Raw genomic sequence first — 20,280 nt, 5'->3', positions numbered from 1 at the left:
TGAGATAAAATACAGGCTAGCACCAATGGGGACCCACAGGAGCATTTTACAGACCAGTGTTAACTGCTATAGCACCTGCTTTTTCAACTCAACTCGCCAAAGTATCTCTAAGTTTTTCAACTCTTTCATCTGCAACTGAGCAGAGGCAAGGCTCCTAGCACTCAGGCCATCCTTACAATATCCTCTGTCCACATAGTGGGGGCAATGGCAAAGCTGACCATGAACATGTGCGTAGGTTAATTCCTTCAGCACAACAGTGCCCTTTTAGATTCCCAGTGTTAATTCCTTATCTAATGGCTTCTTTTCTTTTAATCTGATATGTATTAAGGGCTAAAATAAATGGAGTCCATAAAAGATAACATGAAGTGTTGCAGATGCTGGAAACGGAGGCAGAATGTGCTGCTAGGTTCAAATTCAGCCGACATGACCCAGAATATACATGCTGACCCCTACTGCACTGTTCTATCTAGGAACCACAAAGATGGCTTCTCTGGAACACCCAACAATGCCTAGTTTGTGTCTTCGATGTCTCCCAGAATCCTTCTTCAAATGTGTGTGGTCGCTAACTTGTGCTGCCATTGGGGGTGGTGGTTGTGGTAGTGGAAGATTTCAGACATGGGGCTCGCTGAAGGAAGTTAGCGTCTTGGAAACGCGTCTTTGGAAGCAATATTGGAAGCCAACCCTTCTCTCTTTCTGCTTCCAGCCACGACAAGGTTCCTATTTACATATTGTGGTTCCTACCAAAAAGCACTACACCACCCCAGGCCCAAAGGTGATGGGCAAGAGGAGGCTGAAACCTCTGAAACCCTGAGCCAAAATCACACCCCTCCCTCCCTTTGATTTGTCTCAAGTGCTTCATCCTGGTAACAGTAAGGGCAAGTAACCTAGGTAAAATGAATTATACTAAGTAAAACCAAAGCCTCCAGCAAATTCACACTGTAGCACCCTTCTTCCTAGTCACGTGGCTCCTTAGAGTGGTTGTTTTCCAAACTGTCTCCCTCTTGTTAAAAGTCACATCCTTCACTTGTAAATTTTCTCTTTTACTACTGGCTTTATAAAAGTGCTCACTGGGACTCAGTCTACAACAGTGATTTCCAAGCCAGCTCAGCCCTGTCAATATGTAACAAAATAAGATCTGCGATTTGAAACAATTTCAAAGAAACATGCCTGCCCACACTCCGGAATGTTCTGGGTTCTGTCCCTTTTTCTGGTGTAGGTGTTTCATCCCCGGCAATAAATTTATCTGAGGAGGTTCCTCTCTCATGCACTGATGTTGCAAGCAGATACTTGTGGAGAAGTTGCATCTTGGAGCTTAAGGAGGGTTAAGGAGTCCCTGAAAGCAGTGTCATTCACACTGCTGAGCGGCTGCAGCAGCTGGCACAGATCTGTGCACGGCAGGGTTGGCAGCAAGGGACTCACACTGTAGCCCCTGTTACACTAGTTGTACCTGGCAGGCCATGCTGGCTCTGGGCAAAGATTAAAGAAAAAGTCCCTGAGCAACCTCAGGCTATCTGTCTCTGCTACACATGCTGTGGGCTGTGACTTTGTAGTTTATGTAAAAATAGTTGTTTTCTGAAATGTAATGAAAGCTAGTCGGAGAGAGGCGATTGGAAACTGTAAAAAAACAAAGCACCTTCTGACACAGAAGCCGAAGCCCACAGGAATCCTGAGAGGAAAGGTGATTAGCATTGACTGACAGCCAGGAGGCAGCCATAAGATTGTCCCCTTGATGTCGTGGTCAGTCCCTATACACAAATGGTTGCTACAGGTAGGAATGATCTCCGTGTTTCCAGTGGGGAGTTTTGTACGTGTGTACTCACTCCTTTTATTGTGGCACAGGATGCCCGTCTATCCCCTGGGCAGAACATCCTCATTTAGATGCAGCCAAACACTTTTTTTTTTCCTTCCAAAGCACAGAAGCAGATGCTTATGGGTACAGCTTTTTCTCAGGTCATGCCTCAGGACTCACTGTCACCTTTGTTCAACCCCCAGCTCAAAACAGCTCAGTTTCAGGGCCTGTCTCAGGACTCACTATGACCAAGGCTCAACCACCAGCTCAAGAAGAGCAAAACAAAGCCCATGCATATTTTCAATTGCCAACACTATTTGGAGAGCTTGGTAGCAAACTCTGCTTTTTCAGCCATATGGACTCATGGTCACCTACTCTCTGTAAAATTCTGAACTTAGATTAAGAATCTTCAACTATAGCTTCCTTAGAGAATAATGATTACTTGTTCTCAAGAAGAAACAAAAATTAGCTGTAGTTACTTAATATATAAAAGACTATATTCAGGGGAAATAATCTAGAATTAAATACTACATCTTTTGTAGTGTGTGTGTGTGTGTGTGTGTGTGTGTGTGTGTGTACTCACGTATTGTTCCTTGGGTGTTATCTACTTTTTTTTTTTTTTTTTTTTTTTTTTTTTTTTTTTTTTGCTATACTGGTTATTTTTGAAAGATTGTCTTCCACTAACCTAGAACTTGCCAACCAACCAGCCAATCAGACTAGATTGGATAGTTAGCAAGACATGGGAATCACTTTTCCTCTGTGTCCTGGACTGGGATTTTAAGTGTGTACCACCAAGCCCAGTCTGTCTGCCTGTCTGTCTCTCTCTCTCTCTCTCTCTCTTTCTCCTTCCTTCCTTCCTTCCTTCCTTCCTTCCTTCCTTCCTTCCTTCCTTCTTCTCTTCCATCTTTTCTTCCTTCCCTCCCTCCCTCCCTCCTTCCTTCCTTCCTTTTTTCCTTCTTTCTTCTTTCTGTATTTCTTTCTTCTTTTCTTCTTTCTTTTTAGCCCTTTTCCTTCTTTCTTTCTCTCCTTTCCTCCTCCCTTTCTTCCTCCCTCTCTTCCTTCTTTTCTTTTAAACAGTTCAGGGAATTGATTTGTAAACTTTTCTGCTGGATACGGAAGGTGTTTTTGCACTGTAGAATTCTGACTACAGGATGATAGCCTGCCCTTGAATCCTCAGTAGAGAAGAGAGTCCGAACACTGTTCATTCTCTTTACATCTCTTCATCATCATAGGCTGAGGACCTGAAACTGGGAGCATCGTCACGTCCAAGGGCAGGAACTAGCTTCACAGGCTGGAACTGGAAACTACAGAGGGATCTCCTCACTGACCGGATGCTGAAGGATTAGAAATGAGCACTTCAGAATCTGGATGTGAGAAACCCAGACAAATCACTGTGCAGAGCTGGCCATTCACAGAAAGCACTCAGTGTTCATTGAAGTTTGGTGTCATTTGTGACGTCAGCCATGAGGTTAGGGAGAGCAATAGCTAGACCCAGTTTATGGGCTTCCTGGCCTCTGTGGGTACTAATTAGCTGTGGCTGTGAAGTTACACTAGGAAAAGCTGTAAGAGGAGCAGCCATGTGCTCACAGGATGTCCAAAGCATCGGCTAGGAAAGGGCAGAAAAAGTCTTATTCGCCTGCTGGTTGCAGGAACAACAGAGCCACCATGAGATGGAATACATTAATGGAGGTCTCTCCTGAGAGCAAATGAGAATAGGGCTATCACTGAGACAGGGAGGAGAAGATGGTGTTCTGGGCCAGTGTCATCTGATTTCACCATGTTTGAAACTTCCTATCTCTGTAAGAGTTAAGGGCAAGGCAGAAGGATAATCTGAGAAGCACTTTAAATGTAGGGTCTTGAGACCCGAAGTGTGCTCTTTTCTATGTTTTGTATCCTCAGGATATTAATAACAATACATCTGACCAGCCTGGTGTGGTGTATGATGACCTAAGGGGAAAGCTGTCCTACCACACTTCCTTCTTAATACAGAGATGAGAGTTATGGGCCTGGTTGGGCGATCAGTTGCCATGGTAGCACAAAGTAGTCTCTAAGTATAGAGCGCACAGAATGTTCTACCTATGGAAAAAGTTTACAAAAATAGAACACAGCCTATAGTAACCTAGATCCACATTTGCTTGCCAGCACTTCTCAGAGACTTCCAGAGCCTCGAGCTAAGACTGCACCAGTCAGAAAAGACAGACCGGTACACTGGCCTCTCTTATACAATGTACATGTACAAACGTCCTCTCTCGGTGGTCATCCCATTAGGAAGACACAGTCAAATGATCATATTTTCAGTGATGTGTAGATTCTGGTTGAGAAATTACAGTTCGGGGGGAATCGAACAGTGTAAGAAGGAGGACACAGAAGGATCTGCTCAAATCTGCATGAGGACACAGGCAACAGATGGGCATGCACACATTTCCATGAAGGTCAGTAAAGTCATTGATCATAGACTGCGCCTTCCAGGGATCAATGTGCATACGCACCTACACACGCATCGTATTTCATTCTTTTCTGTTGATTTCATTGTTTTAATTAAAGACTAAATTCTGCCAAGCCTGTTGGGAACACCCAGCCTTTGTGGTAGAAAGGTTCTGCAGTGGAGAATTCTGTTTTGGCTTTGACTTGGCTGATAACTCCTTAGCTCACTTCTAAGCACACCAGAGGCAAGAATGCTGTGGCAGGACTGTGTTTTCAAGGGCACGCATGGAAGGTAAGGGCACACAATTTAAAACAGCCGCAAAGCAAGAACAGCTTCTAAGGGACTGCATAATCATTCAGTGGTGGTTTAAAGCTTGGTTGCTTTAAAGCAGGCCGTCAGCTTTCCCATTTTCCCTGGGTCTTATCCCCACACAGGCGACCTGAGGTTGGGTCAGAAGCATACACAAGCTGCTGGCTCTTTCCTATGTTCAGGTCATCATTTCCATCAATCTCTTTCTTGCATCTACCGTCTTCCAGAGCCCCAGACCTTATGCATCATGCCACCTTAAATCACTTTATAAATCATATTTCTAATCAATAAGTAGATACAAAACTATCCATCCAGAGAGACGATCGGTTACTCAATGGAGGTGAACATGAGCTGTATCTTTATAACTATGTACTTCATGAGCTAAGTTTATTTAAATTTGTTTTGATCCTTTATTACATCCATTGTCCCAGTCTGGCACTTCATTTATTTAATTTGTCACTTGAAGAATGATTACCATCTCTGTAATTAGAGATATAAGTCCAAAAGTTTGGCATTTCTTACAAGTACAGGTTTATTTAATCTTCCATTCTTTTTTTTTTTTTCAATATCCATAATTAAGGCCAAACAAGAACTTTCTTCATAGCACAGAGGCCTGAGAGTTAGGTCCCAGTGGCTAAATTTCTACTTCTATTTCAATTCCTCAAATATACAACTGAACTCTAATACCCCAAACGTCTCTTAAATATATATTTAAGACATCAAACTGAAAACCGAAGAACAGTGGTGCTTTAAAAACTAGACTGAAGACGGCACATGACAATCACCTTGTGTTATAACAACTACAAGTGCCACCTATTATTTGTATCGAACAGAGTGAAAACCAAACAAAAGCAGCACATATGTTCCCTTTGTAATGATATGAGCACTCCTTTGCTTGACACAGATGACCAAGGCTCGGTATTTGAACAATACAGCTAGAGACACACACCAAACTGATTATCTCCAAAATGGAAAAATAAATGCATTCATTTTGTGTGATAAAACATGGTGAACGAAGAGGACAGAAATCAGGCCAGTCCCTTCCTGTGCTGGTCATCTTTTCCATCACGAATAAAACACGTTAGCATTTTTCTTTTTTCTTTTTTTTTTTTTTTTTTTTACAGCAGCGACGAATGCACTTGCTGGATGAACCCTTACCAACAGGTAAAATATCATTTCCACTATCCGGTGCCATTTCCACACTGAGGTGACTCAGCCAGTGATGAGATAGAGTGAAAAGCGGTTGTTTGCAGTGTTTTTTTTTTCCCCCCGGGACTGGGTAGTGTTTTAATTTACTTGTCCCAGATGCCACATTTCATCTAGTTGGTATTCCCTTCGTTCTGAGCCATTCTCACCTTACTCAATAAATATGGAAATCTACTCCTTGTCCAGTTTGAACATTGTAATTTTTATTGCAGTTTTACTCTTTCTGACAAGCGTGTTTCCCTTCTCCTTGTGTTCCTAAACACCAGGAAGGAATGCATTGTCTCCTGAAAATGCTCTGCACATGCTACACCCACTTCTGGCTTTACACTGTCTATGGGCATCCTCCCAGTCATCCCCACAAGGCCTCCAGTGTCCTTCCACATCAACAAGCTGAGCAGAGGCAGAGGCAGAGGCAGAGGCAGAGGCAGAGGCAGAGGCAGAGGCAGAGGCCTCAGAATGACTGATGCAGGGGTGGCTGAGTGCAAGTACCCTCTCTATAAGTCCAATTTCAAGTGTTCTCCCTTCCATGGTATCACCCGATGACAGCATCAAGCTCATAACCCCTTCTATCCCACAGCCACCCACATTCCAGCCTGCACACAGACCAAATAGCTTTTACAGTCACCTTCCTCCCGCCTTCTCCTGCCGTCCCCACTCATCACAATAGTTCCCCCCCCCATCTATGGCTAAAGGTAGAACTCCAGGCTCTTTTATGATTGGCAGGTGCTATATCACTAGGCTACACCCCAACCCCTATTTGTCTTTCTTGTAATCTTTGCTAGAAAATGGGTAATTTCACAAAACAAGCAACATATAACCGAGTAATTTAACAGTGGATAAAAGTAAAGACAGTACCCTCTAACTTTACCTGACTCCTTGGTGACTTTTTAATGAGAAAGTACTTTTTCTTCATTCAATGAGTTTTTAAAAAATATCTGCTGAGACAGATATGGTTGATGCTTGCTCTAAGCCCAGCACTAAAGAGGCAGAGGGGAGAGAATTTGGAGTTTAATGCATCCCAAACTACACAGGGACACTTAGTCTCCAAAGCAAAAAATAAGATATTTTTCATACTAAATTTTTGGTGTGGTCTACTTAGAAAAGAATATCATGGCATGAAATATTCTTGTTTGTTTTAACAAAACAACATTGAAGTGGCCACAACAAGTTTCTGAAGACCTTGATCCTTGCTGGGGCTGGCAGTTCCTGGAGTTAGCAGAACTAGAGTTAGTGCCAGAGGGTGCTGCTATGGCCTCGACCTCAGCCTCGACCTCAGCCTCCACCCTGCCTGTCCCTACAGACAACACCTCAGCCTCCACCTCAGCCTTCACCCTACCTATCCCTACAACATCCACTCTGCCTGTCCCTACAGACTCCACCTCAGCCTCCACCCTACCTGTCCCTACAACATCCACTCTGCCTGTCCCTACAGACTCTGCCTCAGCCTCCACCTCAGCCTCCACCCTACCTATCGCTACAGCATCCACTCTGCCTGTCCCTACAGACAACACCTCAGCCTCCACCTCAGCCTCCATGTCAGCCTTCACCCTATCTATCCCTACAACATCCACTCTGCCTGTCCCTACAGACTCCACCTCAGCCTCCACCTCAGCCTTCACCCTATCTATCCCTACAACATCCACTCTGCCTGTCCCTACAGACTCCACCTCAGCCTCCACCCTACCTGTCCCTACAGACTCCACCTCAGTCTCCACCCTACCTGTCCCTACAGCATCCACTCTGCCTGTCCCTATAGACTCTGCCTCAGCTTCTACCCTGCCTGTCCCTACAACTTCCACCTCAGCCTCCACACTGCTGGTCCCTATAACTTCCACCTCGGCCTCACTCTATCTGCCTCTCGATAATCTAGAGCTTTCCTTTCTCCACTTGAAATTTCTATCTTCACAGCTCTTGCCTAGAGCTCACATGGGTGGAACACTGTGAAGACCAGCCTTACTCAATGCATAGGGGCAATAATCCCAGTACAGAATTTGGGCCTCTCCCCACACAGCTGTGGGATGAAGCTGCATTTAAAGGTGTCCAAGAGGATGCCTAATGAATATTGTGTCACGTGTGGTGAAGGGCTGATAGAAGCAGCTCAGAGAGCAGAACAAGCAAGGGCAAAGCTTGGAAATTAGTTTTTAGAAAGAAGATTCGAGTGGAAGCCAGTTCTTCGATGGTCAGACTCAGTTGGCCTGAATCTCTGTCCGTAGCCCTAGGACTGGAGTCTTTAACAGTTCTGAAGCCTGCCATTTGGCTTGGCGCTTAAGCCATGGATTTCACATCTACCATACATTTGTATTCATCCACTGTTTCCCCTTCTACTGGGCACCTGTATACGTCAGCCTGCCTCTGTTTACAGATGCCAGGCAAGTAAATTAAATATCTATCCCACTTCACATGTCATGTTTGCAGATCATTTTGACAGTATCTTGCAGAGCAGGCAGATTATATTTTAAAAATAACGATTTAATCTGGGAATGTACTTCAGTGGCAAAGCACTTGACTAGCTTGTAGAAGAGCCTGGGTTTAATCTTTAGCACTACAAAGTACAGAAATACAACAAAGTTTCAGAAACACAGCTCTCAGATCATCAAACTAATATTTCACAAGTGACTTCTTTGGTCCCTGCATAGAATATGCATTTATGTATACATATTATTTATAGTAAGATTATAAATTTCAAAATTACTCCTTCCTGGGGTGTAAATATTACATAAGAGACTATAATGCCAGATATAATACCTTGATTATGCTAATAAGATTATCAAGGGTAAATATGTACATTTAATCTAACACCAAACATATTTAATTGAACACGAGAGCAAGGATTAGTCTCACCTCAGTAAAATAATAAGGTGAGATTTTTTTTCAATACATTCTGTTATTAATCACTAGCAGCCTGAAGGGCATGTTTGCCTCAAATTAGGCACGTGTGATAAAAGTTCACAGCTTTTACAGCTTCTGCTGCCTGGAAGCTGACTCACAAGATTTCCTGTTCTGAATATGAAAGTCCAGAGGCTGAAGTGGATCTGTGCAGCAAGAACGTCTGAGTACAGGGCTGGAGACAAGCTTCCTAAAGTCTGGGTTCTTTGGAGAAAGTGCTCCACATCCATCAGCTACTAATTCTCTTATTAATTCAGTTCAATCTGTTCTTCTGAGGCCTACCAAATGTTTTCTTTGGCAACATGCTTATAATCAAAATGTTTGCTTTAAATTGAAAACATTTGTGTTGCTGACAGGAGTTAATCACAGCTATGATTGCCAGGGAGAGGGAAGAGACCAAGTCCCAATTGTTACACAGGGTTTTTGTTTTTTCCTTTCCCTTCTTACTGATGACCAGCTAGTCAAGAGAGAACACATTATTTTTGGATTGGAGATTACAGACATGAGTGGAAAAAAAAAAAACTAATTTTAAACTATTGAAACATTTGGTTCTTTGAAATTGAGATCGATGAAGGAAATTTCAAAACAAATGAAATGTGAATTCTTTGATCTTAGGACATAGTATGTATATGTGCACTCCTCATGAACAGAGGAGGAGACAAAAAACTAAAGTATAGGTTGGATATCGGAGGTGCACACTTTTAATCCTAGCACCCGGGAGTCAGGACTGGGAGAGTCTCTGTTAGTGGAGGACGTCATGTTCTGATAGTGAGTTCCAGCCCAGCCAGAGATACACAATGAGATCCCGGCTCAAAAACTAACTAACTAAATAATAAATAAATAAAGCTTTTAAAAATCACTCTGACTTGAAATTAATTTTCACATGGAGTTTTGGTTGATTATTAATAGCTGGTGTGAAGGTAGTGAGTTATCTCAATTGATTATTCACAGTCAGTTATAGATTGATTAGTAAGAATGAAAGATTAAGAAAACCAAGAAGTGGAAAATAATTCTGAAAATTGAAACCTAGTTTTTAGATGAACTATCTATTTTATTATAAAAAAAAAATTCAATGCTGAAGAGAGGGCAGAGGAATGGAATTGCTAAGGTCAGTGACTATGCATGGCTTACTTGAATATGTAGTTTAGATGGAACAAAAAGATGTTCCATCACTTGAGGTAAGATGCTGGAGAGAATGTGTGTGACAGGAGACAGATTAGTGCCTTTCTGTAATGGGTACCCTCTCTGTGTGTGGCAAAGGCAGGCAGAACATATCAGCAGAGGCAACTGTGCCCTCAGTGCAGTGGCACAATAATACCTCTTAAGGAAGAGGTATGGGGAGGGGGCAGTTCTTCACATTCTATTCACAAAGTGTTGGCTTTCAGGTATTTCTAGAGAAAAATCAGAATTTTTAACTAGAATGGGTTGTTATCACACCATGAATGTAAAAAGGCATAGCCAAGACATTTTGTATGATCCATACAGAGTTCTATATAATAGACACAGGGGAGGCTGAGTTGACTTTAAAACTCAAATAAAAAAATTGAGGCCACATAAAATTATTTTCTTAGAATTTTGTAAGTATAGAATTTGAGACAATAAAATGAAGGTAAAATAGAAATTGACATTTAGTCAGAGGCCAAGTAAAATTTTCTTTTCTTTCTGTTATAACACAATTAGATATTCTTTTAAGATGTCTTGTCTTTATAGGGAAAATAATTTGATCTAAAGAGATCTACTATGTACAGGTTAAATCGTGGAAAATCATTTGGAGAAAATGAAAAGAACAGTTGTATGCATTCAGTTCTTACAGATACGAGCTGAGGGGGCTATAAAATAAAGCAAAATCAAATTGATTGGCAGCAAGGGGGAATGATATTGAGGAAGAATGATAAGAAAGGAGCACGGTGACTATGATTATGCACTCTAGAAAGAATAAAGTAATTACAGTGAAGAACCCATGGGAATAGAGAGGAGATGCTGGCGGCTACATGAATATTGCTTAAAGTTCATTGGAAAAAATGAGCTGGGTGTCATCAAAAATTGTAATTACACATTGCCCTATCCAGGGGATTTATAACTGACACCCCCCAAGTTTTCCTTAAAAACAACTTTCAGATCAGCCCAACAGTATACGTTGGACTTAAGGAATCGCATAAGTTATTACTAGACTCCAATTAAATTTAACCAACTCACTAGATCATTGAGTGGGTAAGCTGTCCCATCCCTTCCATGATCCTCTTAGGGTTACCACCTCAAGAAAGTGAAAGTTGAGAATCTATCATATTTGACTTCCATGTGGCAATGCCAGATCAATACTCAAATATACAGGTTAAAGAGTTCCGGACCACACAGCAAAGAAATCCGATTTGTCACACATTTCAACTGGTAGGGTAAAATTTCAGATCACAGGGGAAAATATGAAGTAGTTCAAATTAAACTCAAATCAGCACTTTGCTTATGAATTTGAAAGGTACGTTCTTATCTACTCTGCTTGTCCGTTTCTAGCCATCTTACCAATAATCTACTTAAGATTATCTACACCAGAAAGAAAATATGGATTCACGACAGAATGATGACAACAAGCTTTTGTGATCATAGTGGCCTGTGTACAAAATAAACAGCAAAAACCCTCCATTGCATTCTTAAGAAGTAGCAGTGCTTCTGCTAAATGTCTACAAGAATAATCTTGCTTTTCTTAAGCCTCGGTCATTCACTTCCAATGTGACCGCAAAGAGCTTACCTTGACTAAGGCATTTAAGCAAAATATCAAGATATTATATTTTCGATTTAGATTATGATGTTAATGTATCAAAGAAGCAAGAAAAGTCATCTAACAGCTATTTGGCCTTTCTTCTTCTAAACATTTACTAATAATGCTGTTCTCTGCAAGGCTCAAGGGATTGACGTAATTAGAGGAATGGGGGTATGAGAACAGATGACACACACATAGACAGAGGAGCTGGGATCTGGTCAGCTGTGCTCACTTTGATGGAAAGTACCAACTGCAACCTGGAACCTTGTCACTTTTATTGTATATGAATATGAATTGAGAAAAAGGGTTATGGTATATAGCTGAGTAAAGAGGTGTGTTTTGCTAACCTCAGTACAAGATGTCTGTAGAAGAGCGGTCTCAGGCTATAGCCATTCTGAAGGAGGTAGCTATGGTTGATGGTTTTGCACACACTGGCCAATCGTTCATAAACACTGGTATTAGGACCAGCAGAAGGCTTTGCTGTACCTCTGAGTCTTGAATGCATTGTCACTCTCATAGACCTGAGACACTGGGGTCCATAACATAGTTACGCTCACGTCAAACAATGTACTTACTGAGAACTTCACCTGATTTATGCAAAATGGTCTTAACTGACTCATATAACGTGGAATATTTTGTCTCCTTCACCTCTATCTGAGACACAGTTCCCTGTGCCACTCCAAAAAAAAAAAAAAAAAAAAAAAAAAAAAAAAAAAAAAAAAAAAAAGTGTCTTGGAGCAGCCATACCTGGTAGAAAAAGTCAAGTCAGTGCAACTCAATGTAGTCAGTCAATTATTTCTTTCGATGGGGTTTCAACCAACAGACGGGGCATGCTTAGATTATGTGCCTTAAGCATCGCAGGTCTTTGAAAGCTCACACAGGCAAATAAGAGGCAGGTGGGAGGTTTAAGGACAGATCTGATTCTGCAGGTTAAAATAAAGACCTCTAAACACATAGAACCATTAATGAAACAAAAGAAAATGAGATTTTAAAATACTATCTAAAATGGTAACTGTGGCCTGTTTTCCTCTCTCTCTCTCTCTTTTGTCAGAAATTGTTATTACATTCGGGAAGCAATAAAAATTATGTCAGTCAAGATATCAAATGATATATTAAAATGAGTTGAAAGAGATTAGGAGAAATAGGGGTAAAAATTCTCATAGAAACAACATATACATAAATAAGTGCAGTTTCTTTTTGTCCATGAAAATAGCTTTTCATTGTCAATGAATTCTAAAATCACCCTATTTAAAATATTGAAATACTTTCTTTTAAAATGTTGCTGTGCAATAAAACGAGACACCAAGATTTAAAAACACCTCCTAACCATTTAGTATGTATATGATAGCATCGGGTAAATGAAAATTACATATTTTTACTTCATAAGCTATGTAAAAAAAAAATCCCACTCAATAAGATCAACAAAATTTTTTTTTCAGCAGGAGTGAATTAGTCATAACTTAAGTAATTTAGTTACAGAATGAGTAAACCATAGTTCAAGTCAGCTAGTGTCCTTTCTTGACAGCATCCTATGGTTGAAAATAGCATCTCAAAGGGAATGAAAAGGACATACAGATAATAGCCACGCAGATGAAGAAAATTCTACTCCTTCCACTGCACCCTATGTTGTATCGACACTTAATGTGTTTGCATAGTTTAACTGGAAGCCTCTAATTACATTTCAATGAAATTGATCCTTGGGTTCATCTTCTTCCAGAACTAAATACTTCTGATTTGTTCTAAATCAACAACAGTCAGAGCAAATGCCCAAGTAATTACACTGCTATTGGGTAGCAAGATCCCCCAGCTGTATTATTTCAACATGTTTGAAAACTAACAACTTACGTGCCACAATTATTTGTGGTTTATTTATAACTGAATGAGAACTGAATTTTCTTCTTCAGATCCTTTGATTGAAGAAAATATTGAGTTCCATGACTTGTTAGCCGTGGATTTCCCTATCCTAGCCTCCAGTCTGTTCTCACCTGGGCCTGGTGCACTGTCAAAGAGCCTGGGATGGCTTTCTAGTGAATGGTGTGAGGATTAAGGGCACTCTGGTCTTGGAGTTCAGTATTCATGACAATTATGGAAAAACACGCCGTTGGGCTTTTTTTCCCCCAACAATAAAAGGCAAGAAAAAAAAAAAGAATGAATAAAATGTTTAGATTTTTGAGATGTTAAATGATTGAAACAGTTTCTATTTAAATGCAAATTTGACTTTTTAAAAGATGAGACTACCAGTAACTGAACCCTAAATGGTAAAATGGAAATCAATTTGAAATATGAGATGAATAACATATATGTGGACTTTCCGAGAGTAAATTTTATTATGGAAACCCTGCTGTATTTTCTTTTGCTCAATCCATCTCAGACTCTGGACAGTCAGGTTTGGGATGAAAGGCAAATATTTTTAATGTGTTTAAATGCAAACCTGGTCAGCTCATTGGGCGGTTGTTTATTCAAGTCAGATGCTACAAAGTGATGATCAACATCACGATGTATATAAAAAGCGAGACAAGGAAGAAGTGTTTAACGGCAGCATTATAATCACCAATACTCACTCCACGTCTTTTACGATGCTGGAAAAATCACTTTTAAGAAATGGAAATCACTACATTCTATTGATTCAAGGGCAGAATCTTCAGATATAAGTCAGAGAGCTGACACCTTCAAATACATAAAATGTGACATCTGCTCTTACAAATGTACTCTACAGGCCGTAAATCACCATAGAGAAAAACAGTTCAATGTCATCTCAGCCTCTGTAAGCTATGGTTTACAACTGAGAGATAAAAAAGAGTCAGACTGTCTTTCTGACATCTAAGCCACTTTTCTCTTGCAGAATACTGGGTTCTAATTTATCTTTGTGGTTGAACAACAGGCAATCAATTGTGAACAACTAGTGCAGTTTGAGTCCAGTCAAGTGCGATTTTCTATGGCTTTATCTTCTCCCTCGCTGAGGTGAGTTTTAATAGTACCCATTGCACACTATCTCAATCTCGTGGTCCTCACAGTTTGTAAAGCTTTTAGTCATCATTCCAAGTACCAAATTATGGTACTAATCACCATGTCACATTTACATTTCATACAATACACACTTTAACACTTACATGCATTATAAAATTAAAGATCTGTGACCCAGTATATATATATTTTTTTTATGTGACTAGGTACGAGACTGAAAACGATATAGGTCTTGAGTCTTGGCTTTCCCACATAACTAACTATAGAGATTTGAGAAGATATATTTCACTATTTCAGAAAGACAAGGTGTCATCTGAAAAATGGGATAAAGGTTCTGTCTTGCAGGGACAGCTTTATGAGGGCTGATCAGTGTCTGGCAGATGCTACAGAAGACACAGCAGTCACTATGTTCATCAAAGCTGAGTTATTTCCTACTATTATCATTGTTAATATAATAGGGTAGAACACTTTTCAGTAAACAATAATAGTCTTGGTTCATTTCTTCCAGCACCCAAATGGATCCAGCCCCTAGCCTAAAATTGGAATGCATGACTATAGTCTGATTTTTTCTAAACATTATGTTAATACTTTATTATTGTTAGAAAGTACGTCATGTAATCTTACCAAGAAAATTATGATCCGTAGTTTTAAAATTTCTTCTCCAATGAAAATAATTACAGCGTATATTCAAGTTATCATTTATTTAAAAAAAAACCTAAATGCCAAATGATCTGAAAAAAGACCCTTCAGAAAGGAGTTGTTATTAAATGAGCAATGAAATCCTTTTCCTCTGATGGGATCCTAGGCCAATGAATAATGACTTCAAGGACCATATTGCTGAGGTTGTTCCATATTAATTTTCAGGGAAAAAAGTCGTACTGTGCTATAACTGTGAGGCTTTCTAGTAGAGTTCAACATAAATAACACAACTAGCCTTCCAATTTTTGAAAACCTCTTTTCCTTAAATGAACCTAAGACCAAGTGAAGACCTGATGATCAGGTTGGTTCGGGATGATAGACAGGTTCATGGAAACCTCTGGAAGTGAAGCACAAGATCTTTCCCACCAACTGTAGAGAAACCACAAGCCCAAAGCCAGTGTCCTGGGGTGGGACAGAAAGAAAAGCATTGCTGTTCTAGTGGGCTTGGAGCCATCTGTTGAGTGATAATGATGTGTTTCATTTCTCAGATTTCTGCACAAATTCAATTCTTGGGTCTACACTTGTTATACTCTCACAGCCCAAGCCCTTGGCTGCCTTCCTCGCCTCCACTGGTCACAACCACACACAATGATTGTGTAAACCACTCTCTATCACTTGATTATGTTCATAGATCCTGCCTGATGTTTGAGTCAGGATAGCAGGGTGGAGCAGGGCTATTCTCAGTCCTCCAGAAACAAGAGGTCCCAAATGTACATTCTTTAGATCTATCGTGAGTCGTGTTCTCTGGCTTTTTTCACATGAACTAAGTAAGCCTCCAGTCTTGGCAAACATGGATAGGAACGTATGTTATGTGACCACTGAGAGAAGAAAATTAGAAAAAATTTACAAGAAACTGGGCTGCTGTTTCATAAAGCCCTTAGGTTACCTGACCAGCATGATGTCTATGTAATTCTGTGCTCTAAAGGATTCAGTGCTTTCCGTCTGAAAAAGGAAATAGCAATACGTGTGTGTTAGTGTGTATGCATACATACATATATACATGTATGCATATTTACATATATTATATATGTATATATGTATGCTTATATTTGTACATGCATATGTATACATGTATACATGTATGTATATATTTACATATATTATGTATATGTATATATGTATGTATGCATACACACAAACATATACACACACACATAGTTTTATCCACAGTCAAGGACTGCTAGATTAGAACTGTACACATGTTTCATCTTTTTTATTTTTTACATTGCTCACAGAAGACCAGTATTTATGTAATCCTCTGGTAATGATCACTAAATATAAACTTAGCTGTTGACAGCAATACCTACAACCATCCTTTTAAGCACAGTCATTAACTTTGGTCTGAGGTAAAACCCTGGCCTTAATTCTGGAAGGACACATTTAAAGCTAATTGTAACAACTGAGCCAAAATATAGAATTACTAGATTTTTTTGTGCATAGGTCTCCACACCATAAAATGAGTTTTAGAGAAAAGAAAGTATGTTTAAGTTCAAGACTTTCTGCTGGTTTACCAATGCTCTAGTTCAATTTGCTTTCTCGCCCTGAATGAGACAGATCATCTCCTGTCTCAGTTTCATGAAGACGAACACTAAGACTTTGAGCATGGCCTAGTGGAAAGTGTGCTTATTGGATACTAGGAAGCCCGCCATGGCTCCAGTTCTCCCTCCCTTCCTTAAACCATAAAACCACTACAAATAATTCTGGGCATGAAATATAGTATGTACACAGTTGTTGATGGACTTGGGAAGTAAAGTTTGGGGCTGCCAACACAGAGAAAAGCTGAAAGATACTACTCTATTTGGTGGTATCTGATAACAGTGAGTTTGTTTCTTTCTGTGCACACAAAAACAGAAACATTGCTCTCTCTGTGTCCTCATGGCTGTCACTATCAATCACCACTGCTTGCCCAGAAAATATGGGGCCATCATCATTGCTTGCAATTGCTGTGATAGTCTGAGTGACATATGCCCACTATGGTTTCAGGCATATGACTACTTGGCACTCTTGGGAGTCTTTAGGAGATGTGACCTTGTTGGAGAAAATATGCCATTGGAAGCAGACTTTGAGAGTGTAGAGATTTATGTCATCTTCTCTGCTTCCTGCATGTAGTTAAGATGTGAGCCTTCAGCTTCCATTCCAGCCACCATATCTGCTATGTGTGCTCAACCATCATGGAGTTTCAACCTCCTAAAACCATCAGCCCAGATCTTACCTTCTCTAAGTTAGGGTGGTCATGAGGTTTCATTTCGTAACACAAAAATAGCTAACACACTTGTCCAAACTTTTTTAAAAATTACATCCTCACTAGTCCCAGTTCAATGGAGTTATTTCTTGAAAAATTTGTTTAACCTACTGAAAATATGTCCAATTAAGAAGGAGAGATAGTGGTACTTAGAGCAGCAATGCTTAAACTTTGAAGCATTTTATAGGTGGCTATATGTGTAGTGTTAAGGAAACACATAAATCATTTACTAAGGGTAAAAGACTCTAAACAGACCAGACTAACCCTGGACTCTGGGAAAGTTTGACTATGAAGTTGGACTGTTACTAGCTACAGCTGAGGTGATTTCTTTCTTAAAACAGCTCTACCTGCTTCCAAAGCTACCACGACACAGCTTTTACTTCTTTCACATTTGTTGAATTTAAATTTGACCAAATGGTTTGTTTTATAAACTAAGATTTTTAAAAATTCATCTCCATTTTTTGTTTTTTCTTTAAAGATTTGTCCTTGTATTCACGTGTGTATGTGTCGGCATGAGTCTTTGCCACATCAAGTGGAGGTTAAAATAAAGGGCATCAGATCTGCTGGGATGTAACTCTAGATAATTGTGAACCACCAGACAAGGATGCAGGGAACTAAACTTGGGTCCTCAGGGAGAGCAGGAAGCATCCTTAACCACTGAGGCATCTATTCAGACACTGTCTTTAGCTTGTTTGGACAGGATCTTGCCAGTTTATCTCAGTTTGTCCTGGAGCTCACTTTCTACCTGCCTCGGCTTCCTGAGTGCTGAGATTACAGGAATGCACCACCATGTCCCAAAGCTCTCACTAGCGTCTTTCAGCAAATGAAAATAGCTTTAATTAGCAATGATCTCCATTTCCTTGGACTAACTTGTAAAACATTGGCTGATCTCTCTGTGCCTGTATTTGGAAAAGAGGGCTAAGCCATAACTAAATGTACAAGTTGTCTCTCCTGATTGTATTCTGAGGCCAATGTACTTGCAGAATAAAGAATCTTGATGAAATATTTTAAGTTACAGTTGTTTTGTGATGAGATTATTAATGGGCCAGGAATAAGTAAGAAGCAGCGACAATTGCTTTGGATGTAGTTCCATAGCAATAAAGATGAAAGGTGTAGACTGGGGAGCCAGCTCAGTGTGTAGAGCACTCCATGTACAAACCTAAGGACCTGAACTGGAACCCCAAGATCCTATGTAAAGCACCTTACCATAGTGTAATATGTGATTCCCTAGAAGCTCACAGTACAGCTAGCTTGGTGATCTCAGCTACAAAGAAGACACCTTGCCTTAATCAGAGAAGAAGGTGAGTACTGATACCTGACAATGTCAACTGACACATACACCCCTGCAACAGTATACAAGCACGCTCTCGTGCACACAAGCATGCACACACATGCATGCATTTGCACAGCATATTCATACCATTATAAAAAAAAAAGGCAGGGATACTGCAGTTCCATAATGTTGGCTGAGCTGCTGGCTGGTTTATTTTTATTGCCAGGGGCACAAACCTATCCAGGACTAGTGTCACGTGATAGATAGTCCTCAAATTTCTGTAAGACAGAACCTTCTACAAAGAGGCCCCACTTACACCTCCTAAAAGAATCACTGCTGGAGAAAACACCAGTTCCTTGTGCTGACCTGAAGTTTCACTGGTAGCAAGATGCCAATGAAGCAAGATATGAGACAGATACAAATATGCAGGAAAAAAGTAGATAAACATCTGACTAGCTCTAACTTATTTGTAATCCAGTTTTATAATAAATATGGAAAGAGAATTTTCAGGTTGTTGACTAGGAATATTGGAGCATCCTAGAGTTTTCATCAGAACTATCTCTTCATTTTAAAATGATTGTCAGTTTATGTCCAAGTGCCACTAAAGCAGATCTGATGAACACCAGCCAGTAGGTAGCAGATAAGATCACATCAATGGGAAATCTTAGCTCAGATACTGAAAATCTGAGAGTTTAATGATGGCTTTTGTGGATAAGATGAATATAGAAGGGACACTTAACCAAAAGATTATTGCAAACATTAGAGGAAACAATAAAATAAAATGCACAGCAAGTTTCTAATGCGTAGGAAGCATCCATAAATGTTGGCAATTATAGGGACCATTACTATTATTATCCATCTATTTTGCAAAGACCATTACAAAAGAATTTAAAAAGTGGACAAGATGGCTGACGTACTTAAGGTTGGACAGCCACCGACAACAAAATATAAAAACATTACAAGCCCTTCAGATTGAAATTTAAAATTTCAGCCGGGCGGTGGTGGCGCACGCCTTTAATCCCAGCACTTGGGAGGCAGAGGCAGGCGGATTTCTGAGTTCGAGGCCAGCCTGGTCTACAAAGTGAGTTCCAGGATAGCCAGGACTACACAGAGAAACCCTGTCTCGAAAAACCAAAAAAAAAAAAAAAAAAAAAAATTAAAATTTCACAGTGCCAGCACTGGGCTAGCTCCCATGGTACAGTGAGTTCTCATCGGTTGTGATCGCAGCTGTACCACCTGATCACTGCAGGAGATCATGAAATCAATTTAACCTTTCTGAGTTGAGGTCCTCACAGCCCTCTTCAATGCGACTGGGATAATAATTCGTACCACATAGCGTTATCAAGAGGATCAACTGTAATAATGCATTTGACAATGCTCTATAATGAGTCAAGTGCTATCATCTGCAGTTTCTGCACCATGAGAACACATGTATATCCTCCTATCATCACAACTCCTATTAAAAACAAATGGGAGTTAATTGAAAAGACTGGCAGGGTTTTTGACAAAGGATCACAGTACATGTCAACTCCATTAGCCTCTGTGATACGGTTCGGGTCGCTGGTATATGTGCCCATTTGCATAGTGGACTCACTATTTGAATGGCCCAGGCAACATGAAAGGGTGTTTCTCATTCTTGCTTGGGGAAATGAGACAAAGCCAGAGAGCTAGAGAAAGAAGTTTGCCTGCATATTGGACAAATTCAGAGACAACCATCAAGTTAATTTCAGAT

At 40.2% G+C, this 20,280-nt stretch overlaps 1 protein-coding gene across 3 annotated transcripts in view; it reads right to left on the bottom strand.

Moving 5' to 3' along the window:
* Window positions 1-20,280, bottom strand: part of Tox (thymocyte selection associated high mobility group box) — a 302,196-nt gene that overhangs the window by 183,685 nt on the left and 98,231 nt on the right. The window contains exon 2 of one of the 3 annotated variants that reach the window (XM_076924237.1): window positions 15,920-15,975. The exons of the other annotated variants lie outside the window; for them this stretch is intronic. The gene's annotated coding sequence lies outside the window, so the exon portion shown is untranslated. The remainder of the gene's footprint in view (window positions 1-15,919; window positions 15,976-20,280) is intronic. 3 annotated transcript variants of the gene reach the window in all.

This window comes from Arvicanthis niloticus, chromosome 25 (genome assembly GCF_011762505.2).
Source record: "Arvicanthis niloticus isolate mArvNil1 chromosome 25, mArvNil1.pat.X, whole genome shotgun sequence".
Taxonomy (NCBI): domain Eukaryota; kingdom Metazoa; phylum Chordata; class Mammalia; order Rodentia; family Muridae; genus Arvicanthis; species Arvicanthis niloticus.
The sequence above is the reverse complement of the archived record's forward strand: the minus strand, read 5'-3'. Positions and strand labels throughout refer to the sequence as shown.